At 40.7% G+C, this 15,382-nt stretch overlaps 1 long non-coding RNA gene across 1 annotated transcript; it reads left to right on the top strand.

Moving 5' to 3' along the window:
* Positions 1 to 790: 790 nt before the first annotated feature.
* LOC110362116 (uncharacterized) lies at positions 791 to 10,015 on the top strand. The gene is made up of 3 exons (XR_002419177.2): positions 791 to 1,246; positions 1,623 to 1,773; positions 8,467 to 10,015. It is a non-coding gene; the product is annotated as an uncharacterized LOC110362116 (long non-coding RNA).
* Positions 10,016 to 15,382: the final 5,367 nt, after the last annotated feature.

The following is a 15,382-nucleotide window of genomic DNA, read 5'->3' as shown; positions in this document are numbered from 1 at the left end:
CTTCCTAAGCAGCTAAAGTTTGACTTCAGCTCTGCCCAGAGCAACCTCCTTTGTGGTAAAGGTAATCATGTAGCAGCCATCCTGTGCCTAAAACCTAAGAAGGTGTTAAACATAAGCAGCCCTCCTCTGTCTGCCTTACTTGAAGGTGTTAATGCAGCAGGTGATGGGAAAAGGGCACACCTGCTCCAAGATGGTCTCGTGAACAACATACAGAGGCAATGGCCTATCTCATCAGTTTGGCACCGTGCCCCTTTAAGGCAGCAATCCAGTGAAAACATTGCTCAGTCTGCTTGTGGGATATTTTATCTGAAGAGGGTGAGAACTACAAGGCAAACCTCTTTCAGGGCAGGTGCAAGCTTACCATCTCTTACTTAGACTATGTCACTTAACCTAAAAGTAATCTGAGATTCATTTTACCATGCAGGTTGTAACGTGCTCTTTAATATCATCAGATGAGGATTAGCTAAACAGCCTCTTAGTTCACATATGTCTCATGGCTTGTACAGTGCAGCTCATGGTAAGGAAAATATCCAGGAGAGGTTCTTGAAAGTCAGAAGTGATTTTTCACTTTTATGTCTCTTACTGACCTATCTCTGGCATCTTAACAAGAACACACACACACACACTCATTTGATTAATAATCTTGAAAAATCTTGAGAAAAGCCAAAAGGCTTAAATATTTACCAGAGGTCAATGTTGCATAGTCTGTTCATATTCTCATCACACAGTGTTCTGAAAAGGGAACAGACATAAAACCATCTGATTGATTAATAGGGTGCAGTTGCACACAGCATCATTATAAATACATACAGTGAACTGTTCACAAACAGCATAATATTCAAGCATTTTTTGTTATAAGACTTTACAAATATTTTCTGCTAAAACTGTTTATTTCTTCTCTGTGAAAGATTTGTAGACAGCAAGCGCAGGTGAAGTTTACTGAAATAGTGATTTATTGCAATTATTTATCTTGCTTTCAAATATATTTGTGTGGATATATGTGTGGAGAACACACGGGATTTTATGAAAGAATGGAGAAATAATCCAATGGTTTATTTGTTTCTATATAAAAAAAATCTCTGCACAAGTTTTGGAGGTAGGGAAAACAAAACCCAACAACAACAGAACTTTTGTGTTCTCCAGGAGCATCTTGAAGTGTTGGTCCTGATTTACTGCACCTCTTAAGAACCTACAGCGGGGAAGGCCAAATGGGATTGCCATGGAGTACTGCTTCAGCATTGTTCAGGTGAGCGATGTTGCCTGCAGCTGGGTGAGAGGTGCTCCTACTGCCTGAGGGGGTAAGGCTACACACTTCTCCACCACTCTGGGCACCCTTCTGCCCTCGAGCACTAACTTTGATCCAGAAATTATGGAAATCTGTTTCATAGCAGTGCAGAATGTGATTTGCAGAGCCATTTATAACAGCCAAAAGAATTCAGTTGTGACCTCTTCATGTTCCCATAAAACTGTTTTCCCTTCGGCATCAGGAGATGAGTCAGCAGTAGTGATAACAAGAGTTAGAGAAAGACTGGAAAAAATGAGTGTCCCAAGTACTTTGGCAGTGAAAAATTCAGCTTCAAAGTGATTTCTTCATGGAACATTTATTTTTTTTTTCTATCCAGGACACCAAACTGACTATTAAAGAAAGAAGAAAAAGCATGAGAAACAGAGAAAAAGGACTTGGATTATATTTCGCAGCATTTGCCAATATCTAACAGACTTTTGGAAAAGTTGCGTAACACAACCTGCCAGGAGAGCCCTGTTTGAACAGAGGTTAGTAATCCTTTCTATTTGGTGGTATGTTTGTGGTTTTGTAGAACTGATCCACAGGGCCTCATTTTCAACTGGTATAACAGGCTCTATTGTTTGTTAAGCCTATAAGGATCAGGAAATTGTCCTTTGAATGCAGCTTAACAGACGGTGTGCCTGACCATAAATTACCATCAGGTCTATCATTCTTCCTGTACTGCAAGTGATGGGAAACCTTGAATGTTCTCTTCCTTGAAGGAGAATCTTTGCCTCCAGTGATTAAGCATACAGGTAGGAAGTCAGAGAACTTGCTATATAGAATCATAGAACCATTTCAGTTGGAAGAGACCCTCAGGATCATCGAGTCCAAACAGCCATAACCTAACTCTAGCACTAAACCATGCCCATAAGAACCTCATCTAAATGCCTTTTAAACACCTCCAGAGATGGTGACTCAACCACTACCCTGGGCAGCCTGTTCCAATGCCTGACAACCCTTTCCGTGAAAAATTTTTTCCTAATATCCAATCTAAACCTCCCCTGGTTCAACTTGAGGCCATTTTCTCTCATCTTATTACTTGTTGCTTGGGAGAAGAGACCAACATCTCCATGCTATGACCTCCTTTCAGGCAGTTGTAGTGAGCAATGTGGTCTTCCCTCAGCCTCCTTTTCTCCAGGCTAAACAGCTCTGGTTCCCTCAGCTGCTCCTGATCAGACTTGTGCTCCAGGCCCCTCACCAACTTTGTTGGCCTCCTCTGCACTCTCACAGTACCTCGATGTCCTTCTTACGACGAGGAGTCCAAAACTGAACACAGTATTCAAAGTGTGGCCTCACCAGCACCAATTACAGCGGCATTATCACTCCCCTAGTCCTGCTGGCCACACTGTTCCTGATACAAGTCAAGATGCTGCTGGCCTTTTTGGCCATCTGGGCACACTGCTGGCTCATATTCAACCATCTGTCAATCAATACCCCTGTGGCATGTAGGGGCTTTGGACTTGCTTAAAGGTAGGCAGCAACTGAAATGCTGTGTTGAAACTCTTAGGTGTCTAAACATCTTTGAGGATTATACCCTTGTGATTTTAAGCAGGATACTCCAGAAATATCCATGCCTGTGTCCCTCAGCTGGCTGCTCAATAGACAGTTTGGGTGCTTGGGGTATTAGAAAAGTGTAATGATGCCCTGGTGGGGCAAGCTGAGTGATGCTGTCTTTCCAAACTGTGCCACAATACACACTCAGAGGCAAGCAACATCTACCTGGGGGTGTCATTGTTTTGGAATTGACTGTCTGTGAGGATGAAAAGTTGCTCATTTAAAACAGTCTGCAGAAAATGTTTATTGCTTTGACTTTAAAATGTTGTTTATTATAGTAATGAGTCTAAAAGAAGAAATGTGTTTCATAGGATGTTTCCCAGGAACTTTGCCCTCAAAATTTGCTACTTGAAACTAGTAAGTGGAAAAAAAAAAAAAAAGACCATTGTTATCTTGTTTTATTGTTCTGTTTGGCACTGTCCTGTGCACACTATATGAGAATCTGACTATACACACCAGCAAAATCTTTGCCTTGAAACATTTCTCCTCATAGTCATGAAGACGCCTATCAAATTAGCTGGAATTTGAATGAAACCCACTGAGAAGACTACAGCATTCCTGCTTTCTTCAACTTAGAGCTGTGAGAAACATCCACCACAAAACCTAAAACTTTTCAAGTGAGCTTAGGTTGAAATCAGATGCAGGGAGGGATTTACTGTTGGGTGGAAATAATGTAAAACTCTACTTTTGACACGCTTTTGACCTGAAACCTGACAACGCTCAAATATTTTGACTGAAGTTACTCTGAGGCTACAAAGCCAAAAGTTAAAGAAAAACTCAGAAACGGCAAAGGTGGCATGAAGAGCTTGAACTTAACACAAACCTTCTTCAACTTTCATGCTGGTTTGAGCTAGACATTGTTTAGCCTCTCTACTTCCAAGTAAACAAGAAGCATACTAGTAAAACTTATCAATCTATTGCAAGCATGAACACAGTCTGGTATACTGTGAAGACTGTAAATAATCAAGTCTGTTTTGTATTCTCAAAAAAAATTATGAACTATGTGGACAGGAGTGTTACTGGTGTTTTTCCCCAAGAAGTGCTCAAAGGTGTTATTTAGAATCCCAGCTGAATAAGAGCTTTCCTGGATATCTAGACATCTAACCCAAGTTGTTCTTTGCTTGGTGTTGCCTTATCATTGTCAGACCTTCTCAGCCTTTGATAATGAACAGTGACTTGGAAATAATCTTGCGTAGTGTATTTGTGTTTTTCCTTATTTAAAAATGAAATTATTTTTCCTCTTCTTGTATTGCATTAGGAATGCCTACAAAAGATCAACACTCAGCGAGAGGTAGAAATAACAGCAGACTTTGCTTAGTTATTTTGTCCAAATCGAATTTAGTGGAAAACCACTCTGAGATGGAGAAGAACCTTTGTTGCATTTGCAGTTGAAAAAAATCTTGGGAAAAGAGCTTTTCTCTATAAAAATGTTACTGCAGAGGATCAGACAAACATTTCCAGCTCTCTGAATAGCTTGATTTCTAAGAGCTGCAATTCCAACAGCCTCCAGAAAAGCAGTCAGTCATGCACATGCGTGTGAATTCTCTTACATGAATGTGCAATAAAAGCAAAGAAACTTTTTGAGTTACTGAATCCTAATGTTTTTGTCAGCATGGATTTTTCTGTCTGGAGACAAAAAACGTCTTATTCTCTCCCCTGCTGCTTCTTGCTGCTTATATTGCCTCCCTAATTGGAAGCTGCAGTATGGATATGCTAAAAAAGGATATTCTTTGAGCATACCTCAAGGGTGAGCTGTCTAACCAAGGAAACTATTTCATCCTTTCTGTTGCAAGATGAGCCTGGCTCAACAGAATGCCTATTTCATTGCTGAGCAGAGCAAAAGATGGCAAGGAGAAAAGACTCTGACAACTGAAACTTCAGTACATTAATATTCGTATTTTCTGTGTGTGTCTTTTTGTACTCTGCTACATAATTATTTACCTTTAATTTGGGCAGCTGAAGTTCCAGTATTCTGCTTTTATCACCACTTCAGACTGAACCATACTTGAATCACCAAAGAAAGGCATAAAAATTCCAGACTAGATCTGTTGCTTGCTGCAGAGCAGGCTATGTTTTCAAACAGCTTCCATCATACAGCTTGCATTTTGCACTCACAGGTGTGCAAATGGCATTAGCAGTTTTCAAAGGCAAATCTGACAGTTTAGAAGTGCTTTCTGCAGGGGAAACATGAAGTGTGGCCTGTCCACCTGGATTGTAGGTGGCACCTGCAACATAAATGGTTGTGCTAAATCATGTATATCATGGTGCTCCTAGAAGAGTATGTCTAAACTAACAAACTGTTAAGCCTGTTTACTGCCAGGAATGTCACAGCTGTACCAATACCAAATTACTATCAAAAATGGGGTGCAACTTTAAAAATTACAATAGTCTTAATCCAGCAAATTTTAATGTTAGAAGTACCCTAGCTTAAGCCAGTCGAGTTATTCAGGTGTTCAAAATTAAGAATATGCACATTTTCTATGTAATATTTTGGAAGGATGTAAGTATGACTGAACCAAGGTCCATATGCTTTGTTGTCATTGCTGACATTGTTTCGATGTTGAGAGTAATATTCGTCATCAAAGGCAAACAAATGGAGTATGACTCAGTCTTATCCTCACTCAGAGGGGAAGAATCCGAAGGGAATTGGATTTCCCTGTTTAAAGAAATCCACGCAAAGGGAAAGGAATTCGCATTTGTCTGAAATAGTGAAATACAATCCTGTTAAAAACAGTTTTTCTCTAGTTATTCAAAATTAGGTCTGAGGTTTTTAGGTCAAACACGGCTGATTTCTCTCTCACAGAGAAAAGCTGCAGGAAAGGCTTTATATTATGGTGAACTTTTGCTTCTTGAAGAAACACACAATGATTCCAGTTTCACATGTGTTCCTTCTCAAATCAATTAAAAGTACTTCTCAGATACCAGGAGCACATCAACCACAACTTTCTGCTGTTGAAGCCAAGAACAAAAGATAGGTCCCTTGAAAAGTCCAACGTGAATTCAGGACAGATAAAATAACTTTTTTATTAGTGCCTCCTCCATCCAAACCACGGCTGTAATACTGACAGCTTATTTTCCTTATGTGCTTAGTGTCTCAGTTCTTATTACAGATAGTGAAATATATGGAAAAAAACACACCGACTGAAATGATTAAAGAAAATTGGAAGATCTCATCAAATGATCTCCTGGGTAAATGCAAGTTGAAAGGTTCAAGTACTGAGTTCATCAGAGTGTCTCAGAAATATCCTTCATTATTTTTTATTAACTAAATATCTCACCTTCCCTGGATAAAACCCTGCTCATTTTGCTGAGTAAATGCATGAACAAAGCTTGATGGATGGTGACAAATTAGCCATTAAGAACCTCATAAGTAGAAAAGGGCCATTAATCTGGCATAGTTCGAGCTTCAGTTTCAGCACAGTGGGCAGAAGCTAGTTGTAATTAATATAAAAGATCTTCTGATCATTGTCAAGTCACTATTAGAAGGTGCATAGCTCTGAACTGTTTTCATGACAGCAAAACACTACTTTTTCTAAGATGTGCCAGCATGACAAATTTGTATAGCTGTCTGATGGGGTGCACTGACCCCTCCTGTATCATTCAGAGAGTTTCATTGAGAAGAGACAGTAGCACCACTGTTTTCAGCACAAGAATTGCCGTGGGGTTTTACCAGGAGGGAAATGTAGTGGGGTTCAGCTGGATCGAGTGACTGAATTAAGATGATTTAGATTAAGAGAAGTGTGGGGGTGATCTCCATGAACTTCTGGCCATCAACAGGCAGGGGAGGAGGGTAGTACACTGAAATCAAACTTTTGAGTCACATTTTCTGAACCACAAAAATGCATGTAGTTTGTGGAAGGATAAGATTTACCTGCATAAAACTCACATGTGAAACAAGTCTGGGCTGAGGGGCTGGAGAGTTGAGCACAGTTTGGTCATGTAAACCCTCATGGGAGGCTCCTATTTTCAGTACAAAGTTGACTAAGAGACATTCTTCATAAACAGCACACAGAGAAAGGGTATTCAAAGAAGAGTTCTGCAATGCAGTATTCATACCAAATCTAAGCAAAACATTATTCAACTAAAGATATTTGAAATATATTGGACTCATTCGTGATTTTCCTCAGGGCAGTACTAGTGCAATAACAAAACAGATGAGGCTGATCGCTTGACTTAAAAAGGCTGGGCCTTCAAGGCCTGATTTACTGTCCAGTGAGGCTCTGCAGGCTGGTCTTCCTAAGCCCAGCCATTCCCCGTTTTGGAACACAGAGGCGAGAGCCTTGGAGCGTAAAGCTGTCCAACTGCGGCCGAACATAAGGTCACAACCAGGAACATATGAAATGAATAAATCTTCATTGGGCAGGGCTGCAAAACATTAGGTAATGGGGCCAGTGACAAAAAAGAACTTTTTCTGAACCATACTCCAGAACGCTCACTAGAACACGAGTTCAGGGCTCCAGCAAGGGGCAAAACTCACACTTCTGATGCTGATAGGAAAAAAAGAAAAATCAAGCAAGAGGTTTCTTCTGCTTGTGTGAATGCATGCACGGTACACAGCTACAGTGTTGCAGTCTGCAAGAGCTCATGGCAGTTTCCACAGTTCAGGCCAAATACACAGTGCTAACACAGTCCTTTCAGTTCTTCTCCAGCTTCCATCACATCTGTCTTCTGCTGTCTTCTCACCTGCAACTAGAGAAATCAATCTGAGAAAGACAAACAAACAAAAAGAAAACCCCAAACCCTAAAAAATGTCCCCAAAACCCAATAACAACAACAACAAAAAGAAAACCAAAAACAAACCAAGCCCCTCCTCCTCTCAAAAAACACCCTAAAATACAAACCTTTAATTTCTGACAAAATGTTTCAGTGCTGGTTTCTGTCCTGAACCAGGGTAGAAAGCTGAAATATCTTTTCTCTTTCTCCCTGTGAGAATAAAAGTTGTGAAAGCTTTTTGCTTAGAATGAATGAAACACTTTGTTGTGAATAATTTTGGAATTAATTTTTCTCTTGAATTGGCTTGTGCCCAGAGGAGATGAGCATGCAGTTGGGGTGCTTGCTGAGTGACGCCTGAGCTGTGCATGTATTTAGGTCAGGTATCCAACAGCCTGTGAGCTAGAAGTTTGGGGTTCTTCTTCAGTATATTTACTGAGACATACACCATGAGGTATTTCCCTCCATGAGGGCAAGGACTGACTTTCTGTGCAGGAAGAGATCTGCTAAGAGGTGGTGAGACCTTGAGGAAAAGACAAAATCAGTCCTGCAAAGTGGATCCAGATGCTAGGTCCCTATTTGATCCATTTTAATGATCTGTTTTGTGACTACTGCTTTGTCCAGGGAAGGGACTCATCCAGAATGACACTGGCTGCCCTGCTGAGAGGCCTGTGGGATGTTTGGCCCCTGCCTAGTCCTGCAGGGACTAGTTCCTGGGCCACCTTGTTTCAGAGGTCTGCCCTATATCTGAGAATCCTGGTTAGCCCTGGGAAGGCCACGGCTTCCCTCTCTACTTCAAGTATGGCCTCTTGTGCTCCAGGCATGCAGCACTTCTCCTCCCAGAAACGGTCCAAATTAGATAATGAACTTTGCAGGTAAGGGCTGACTGGGCTCTTTTTTCAATCTTTTTCCAGACATTGCCATGAAGGAAGTGCAGAATAATACAGACAAGCAAAAGGACAAGAGACAGTGGACCTGTGCAGGGTGTGCAAAACTCATGAATAAACTGTTATTAAAGAGAGAAAAACCAAATAAACAACCACCACCACCAACAAAAACCCAAGCAAAAAAAACCCAATAAAACACATTTCAAAGAGGAATCTAACTGCAGAGACAGCAGGTATTCAGTCAACCACAGCCAAGGCATTCTTCCAGTCTGGTGGGCTGTCTAATGGTTTGTTGTTAGAGGAAGGGATGTAAAACAGGTACTAACACATTTTTCTGCACTTTTTGCTGCAAGGAGGATAAATTGTACATTAAAATGAGATTCTTTTAATAAAACAGAATCCTGCTGAAATTGAGATGATGTTTACATGGAGTGGGATTGCACTTCAGAAGTTAAGTTCTGTTACTTCTTTTTCTGTTTCTGCTGATTGTGCTTATGAGATGTCATCTAGTGGATTCAGTTGAGTCTGCTTTAAAAGGCTTTAAAAACTAGTATTGTGAAAAGGTGCTGTAAAGCACAGAATTGTGTATGAAGGGATGCATAATGATCTCTGAATTTACTTCAGACACAGGAACAAAGGATCATGAACTTAAAGAGATTGTAGCAAAACCAGAGGAAATCTCCTTCTGATAAAGCACAGAAATTTGTTACAGAAAGATCTCTTATGTCTCCTCCCCACTGCTAAGGTTGTGTTGCCTTTGACAGCAGATTTTTTCCAGTCTTGTCTTAATTGCTTTGGGCAGTGGTGCTTCTGTTGTTCTCTCTAGGAAATTCTTCTAGCTTTAAGAAGCCTAAAAAAATTACCATCACGTAATGAGCTGAAACATCTGAAATGCTTTGCAGCTGGACATAATATACACTTCTGAATTTAATTTAGACAACATTAAAGTAAGGCAAAGACCAACTAGATGAGATAGGGAAGACTGTTCGGGGCAAAAAATGGAGACCCACGTGCATCTTACTAGTGCTATAAATGTCTTCTCTTGAAATAACGGAGAACAGTGAAATGCATGTCTCTGACTGGATGCATAAGCTGTTCTCCACCACTAACATTTTGTGCGCCATTGCTTGCACTGTTAATTAACTGCTTGGGTAGTTCTGTAACTCTCCTGCACAGTAATTGTAGTCTCTGGAATATTTTATTTTAGTTTGGCCAATATTAACTTAGCTTTCTGTGGAGACAGATGTAGTTCAAAGAGCAATCATTCATGCATTTGTAATGTCTGTTTTCTGTGCAAGATGACCTTGCATACCTTCACTGGAAATATAGCTATACTCACAAGCAGCAGCAAATTCATGTCAAGTAGCAACGTATCAGTTAGTGGATTCACCCTGCTTTCTGAACACATTGGATGAGTTTGTAATGTTGTCTTCTGACATGCAATTTACACCCTACGTTCCTATCTCCAGGCCATGGTGCATGAAGATACATGAATGAATTTTCCCTCCACCTTCCTCAAGGCCTTATGTGCCTTGTGAAAGATTCTGACACGTATTGATTACAAGAGAAAACTTAAAACGTGAAAGATGAAACAGCTAAAACTAGACAAGATTTTGCATTGTAAGGTAGATGAGAAGTAAGTAAACAGCATGTGCCATGCTGTGGGTGTTCCTTGACACATCCTTGCAGGTTTTCTAGGGACTAATAAAACTATTAATGCCCTCCTTGGTCTTTGAAGTTTATTCATATCCCTGAGCTTGCCTACCTCATTCTACTTGACAGAAGTATCTGCTGTATGGTTTCAGTTGTCAGGCTAAAACCTTTAAAAAAGGTGGATAGAAAACTAGCTAGAATTTGCACCGTTGCATTTTGCTGATGTAGAAAAGGCAAATCCCTTTTCAGTTCTGTCACAAGTGGGCCTCAACTGTAAAAAGTTCTGATTGTTTCTATGCCATGGATTAGTTCCTTTTTGAAACTATCTGATCTGACATATAGCCTGTTTAAGAGGTGCTGCCCTTCCACAGGCATTTGTTCCTGCCTCTGTAATGCTGCTCACAGCTGCCTCAGTTTTCTTGGTGCAACTGCATTTAGGGTTGGGATAGAAATGAGGTTGGGCATGGAAGGAGTGGCTCATGAAATGGAAGGTGGATGAGAGTAGGAATGAGTGGTCTCATGCAAGTGGAGCTGCTGTCAAAAATGCATGTATGGCTATGCCTGTATACACTGGCATTTGTTTTATTGAGCATGGCACAGCTTGAATCCTTGTTCCCAGATTAGGAAAACAGGCAGGTCTGTGGAAGATGTATTCTTAGGTCATGGGAGGGAAATACTTCTGGCAGCTTGGTTCTGCAATGGTCCTGTTACTTGACATTCAGCACATACGTGAATCAGGGGTTTCCAAAAGAGTGTATAGCATCCCTGTGAGAAAGGAAGTTAAATCATCTGCTGGCAGATGTCATCATTGGTCCTGGTATGTTGGCCTGTATCAGCTCTTCATTGGTTTTGGTCCTGTTGCAAATACTACCTGTGGAAATGGAGTCTATCTGAACAATGCAGGGTAAAGTGGTTCCTGCAAACCTTAATCTGGATGATCCTACATGTTTTCAGTCTGTCAGTTTACTAGACTGTCAGACACAAAATTATGATGTTTAACAATAATGCTTGCTTGAACTGGAAAGCTCTATAATATTCTCATCTGCCAATGTTTTAATTACAGGGTAGTGTTTGCTAAGGGAAACTAAAATTAGAAGAAGAAACTAGAATATGAAGGGGAAGATTTTCTTTCCTCCTTTTTATTATTTTTTTTTTCTTTTTCCTTTTCCCAAGGAAATTGCATTCTTGGGAGAACTGCAAAACCAGAAAGACTGAAATGGCCTCTGCTGAGCCATAGGGTGGAGAAGGCTTTGCAAACTAAAGGTCAGATACAAAAAAGACATCTATTTATAAATGAAAAAGCATAACAATAAAAAAGAGAAAGAGATCATATGCAAGTGAGGGAGGCACTGATGAGACGGGGCAAGGAAAGCAAGGAAAATTTGATTTGTAGTTTTGTCAGTGTTGAGTGAATGAATGTTTGTGCGAAGTAGGTCAGAACAGAAGAAAACTATGGCAGTGGAAGGATCCAGGGATGTAATGCAGGGAAGGGTGTCTCAGTCTGTAACTGACGGGATCAGGAGATCCCAGTGCCTCCATAGAGCTGGGTTTGACTGGGAAGGTCGCAGCAGGCCAGAGTCTTCAACAGCTTCTTCTGAGACCTGTTCTCAAATGAGTACCAGCTCTCACATTAGCTCACAGGGGGAGGGCAGCAGCTTCCAAACCACCAGCACATAAAGTGCTATCAGGGCAGGGAGGTCTGAATAAATGTCAGTATTTCAAGATGGGGTCTCGCCGTTTTTATGGAGTACACTTCCAAAATGAGAATCACAGAAACACAGAATGTTAGGGATTGGAAGGGACCTTGAAAGATCATCTAATCCAATCCCCCTGCCAGAGCAGGAACACCTAGATGATGTTACACAGGAAGGCATCCAGGCGGGTTTTGAATGTCTCCAGGGTAGGAGACTCCACAACCCCCCTGAGCAGCCTGTTCCAGTGTTCTGTTACCCTCGCTGAGTTTCTTCTCAAATTTAAGTGGAATCTCCTGTGTTCCAGTTTGAACCCATTACCCCTTGTCCTACCGTTGGTTGTCACCGAGAAGAGCCTGGCTCCATCCTCGTGACACTCACCCTTTATATATTTGTAAACATTAATAAGGTCACCCCTCAGTCTCCTCTTCTCCAAGCTAAAGAGACCCAGCTCCCTCAGCCTTTCCTCATAAGGGAGATGCTCCACTCCCTTGATCATCTTCATTTCCTTGCGCTGGACCCTCTCCAGCAGTTCCCTGTCCTTCTTGAACTGAGGGGCCCAGAACTGGACACAATATTCCAGATGTAGTCTCACCAGGGCAGAGTAGAGGGGAAGGAGAACCTCTCTTGATCTACTAACCACCCCCCTTCTAATACACCCCAGGATGCCATTGGCCTTCCTGGCCACAAGGGCACAGTGCTGGCTCATGGTCATCCTGTTGTCCACCAGGACCCCAAGGTCCCTTTCCCCTACACTGCTCTCTAAGAGGTCATTCCCCAACTTATACTGGAACCTGGGGTTGTTCCTGCCCAGATGCAAGACTCTACACTTTCCCTTGTTAAATTTCATTAAATTTCCTGCCCCCCCAACTCTCCAGCCTGTCCAGGTCCCTCTGGATGGCAGCACAGCCTTCTGGCATGTCAGCCACTCCTCCCAGCTTGGTGTCATCAGCAAACTTGCTGATAGTACACTCTATTCCCTCATCCAAATCATTGATGAATATACTGAATAATATAAGCCCCAGTACTGACCCCTGAGGCACTCCAGTAGATACAGGCCTCCAGCTGGACTCTGCCCCACTGACCACGACTCTCTGGACTCTTTCCTTCAGCCAGTTCACAGTCCACCTCACTACCTGATCATCCAGACCACACTCCCTTAGTTTAGCTGTAAGGATGCTGTGGGAGACTGTGTCAAATGCCTTACTGAAGTCAAGGTAGACCACATCCACCAGTCTGCCAGAAGAGGGATCTCCTCTGTACACAGCTCATAAGTAATCTGTGCTCTCTATATATTTAGGTGGTTAATCTTTATTTTCTCTTGCAGTAATGCTTAGTCCTCTTTCTTTTTTTTTTTTTTTTTTTTTTTTCCCCCCAGATAAGTATAGCTTAGCATAAGAAATAAAGTTTGATTTACTGAAAGAAATTAACGTTTAAGGTACTGAAAACTAGTTTAATCATAAAGGCTGTCTTCATGGATTAATGATATGTATAACAGATGTTACTGTATATATTCTGCTGTTGTGACGTATTTTTAAATTACCAGGTGATAATATGGTATCAGTATCATGAAGTGTTTATGTGTGGTAAAGTATTGAATATTCACTAAAAGGTGTTACTGTAAACATTCAGTAGAACCTGTGTGATTCTGCTGATGAGAAAATGAGCTCCCAAGACAGTTTTCCAAGAACAGCTTTTCTCTATAGACTCTCATCAAGTCTATGCAGCAACACCAGGAGCCAGTGGGAGTTTTGGGTGTGTGGGAAATATAAGCCTGGACACCATGTCTCCAGAGGAATGAAGATGACAAAAGTTCAAAACATAGTTCTTGTTTGGCATCTCTCAAGAAGCTTAAGGTAATATACCATATTCCTTCAGATATTGGATACCTCACTATGTTTAAATAGAGAGAGGCATTAATCCAATCCCTGCATCCAAACTGTTCCTTGGACTGTGGGAAACATATGCAGAATATACACCCTGAAAATCGAACTGGCATGTGACTTTAGGGTTTGAGGAGTTAATGGCACTGGCCCTCATACTTAGTATTTCAAACTAGAGTGCATGCCTAGCACTCTACAAAAACAAACAAAGACAAATGTGAGAGAAGCGAATAGTTCATACCTTAAAGAGTTTACTGTTGAAAATTCACAAGGCTATTGAATAAATTTCTGCAGAAATCTGAGCACTCACTGAAGAGGTAGGGGACAGAGAACCAAATAGAACTGACCATGAGTAGGAAAGCATGAAGAAAATGGTGATGATAGATAATGTAGTTACACTGGAAATCAATGCAAATACCTAAATGTGTGTGTAGCTTGGTATTTCTGTTTGTCAATTTTTATAAATAATATAAGACTATGAAATTAAGAAGGAACATTAAGAAAGTGCAAGGACTGTAGTTGATAGCCTCAGAAAGTAGGTGCTGCCAGGAAGGTAAAAGGCACACAGATGTACATTAAGGAAATTTTAGGGAAAATCAGAAGAATCCATGAACTGAGAAAATAAATCATTTACAGATATGTAGGTGGCAGACATAAGAAAGGGCCTATGTTTGACTGAAGTGGTGAAGGCTGCTTAACACAAAAAGTTAATTTAGATACCAGGCAGCCACGTCTCATGATTTATGCAAAATTGGAAGGAATACTGAAACTTAGCCCAAATACTGAAGCTGTCCTAACAGATGCGCAGCTCTGGAAAGACAACAAAGGACAAATATAAAAGAACCGAAATGCGGTTAAGCGCCGACATAATTGTAACAGTATTTCTGCCTGCGGCTTTACTAGAAAGCAGCACCCACAGTCAGAAGCTCAGATGACTGGCCCATGGTACGTCTTACGTGATACTCACACACATGGTATGCGGCATAGTAGTAAGCATGCACAGATCAAGGGTGCTTGGAGTGCTACTTTGAAAATTTCTCAGCAAATCTCAGGTTTAATTTTTTCTTTTTATTGCTTATAGCATTCACAAATAGATTGTTTTCAGCTGAAGATTTCTCCATTGAATGTTCATTTTGCCAGATCCTTTAAATTAAATCCATGAGTCTACTTAAGGAGTTTTCAATTATGGAGAAAAATGCCTCTTCTTTTTTACGATCTGCTAAGACCACTTCAGCTTTAGAGGCAGAACATGTACCCACTGCAACTTGCAAGTGAATTGAATCTTAGAAAGTCAAATTATTAAAGCAGTTGACTAATGCCTACACTGTAGTAGTACTCTGATACTCCTGTGGATTTTCAGGCAGTGATATTTGCTGAGTCTCAATAAAAAAATCTGGATTTTGTATGTTTTTCTTTACAGAAAAGTCAGTGACACAATTTGTTCTTCTAATCAAAAGGTCTTTATTCTATAACTTAGTGCAAACTGAAGACTAAGAAAATAAATTTTCAGTGTTTTTCTCCAGTATTGGACTAGCTTCTTTGCTGACTTTTTCATTATATGTATTGTAATTTTAAAAACCCAACCAACCAACCAAAAAGCAACCTCCCTTCAAATAAAACTGAAAATAAGGAACAACAAAATATGAAAGATGAAGAATTTCTATGATTTGAACTAACTGTTTTTGTGAACTCGTGAGATTATCCTTATATTAACCT

Source organism: Columba livia, chromosome 3, assembly GCF_036013475.1.
Source record: "Columba livia isolate bColLiv1 breed racing homer chromosome 3, bColLiv1.pat.W.v2, whole genome shotgun sequence".
Taxonomy (NCBI): Eukaryota; Metazoa; Chordata; class Aves; order Columbiformes; family Columbidae; genus Columba; species Columba livia.
The sequence above is the reverse complement of the archived record's forward strand: the minus strand, read 5'-3'. Positions and strand labels throughout refer to the sequence as shown.